Here is a 292-nt window from a genome sequence, read left to right on the forward strand (position 1 = left end):
ACAAGCCACGCATCCGAAGATGGCGTTGAGTTCCCCTCAAGAAAGTTGGGCTTGAAAGCGATTGTCCGGCCCTATCGAACGGAAACTTTGTAATGGACAGCACACTGAAAACTTTCAAACGGAAGATAAAATGCAACGCCAAGACTACTTCGTCTCCAGTCAGTGTGGGGCGTGTGTACTTCGGCGCCCGGGGGAGGAGGGGAGGGGGTAGCCGGGGGGGAGAGGAGGGGAGGGGGTAGCCGGGGGGGGAGAGGAGGGTCCTAGTTTGTGTTTGTTGTTCGTACTTTTTTCC

This window comes from Penaeus monodon, chromosome 21, assembly GCF_015228065.2.
Source record: "Penaeus monodon isolate SGIC_2016 chromosome 21, NSTDA_Pmon_1, whole genome shotgun sequence".
Classification (NCBI taxonomy): Eukaryota; Metazoa; Arthropoda; class Malacostraca; order Decapoda; family Penaeidae; genus Penaeus; species Penaeus monodon.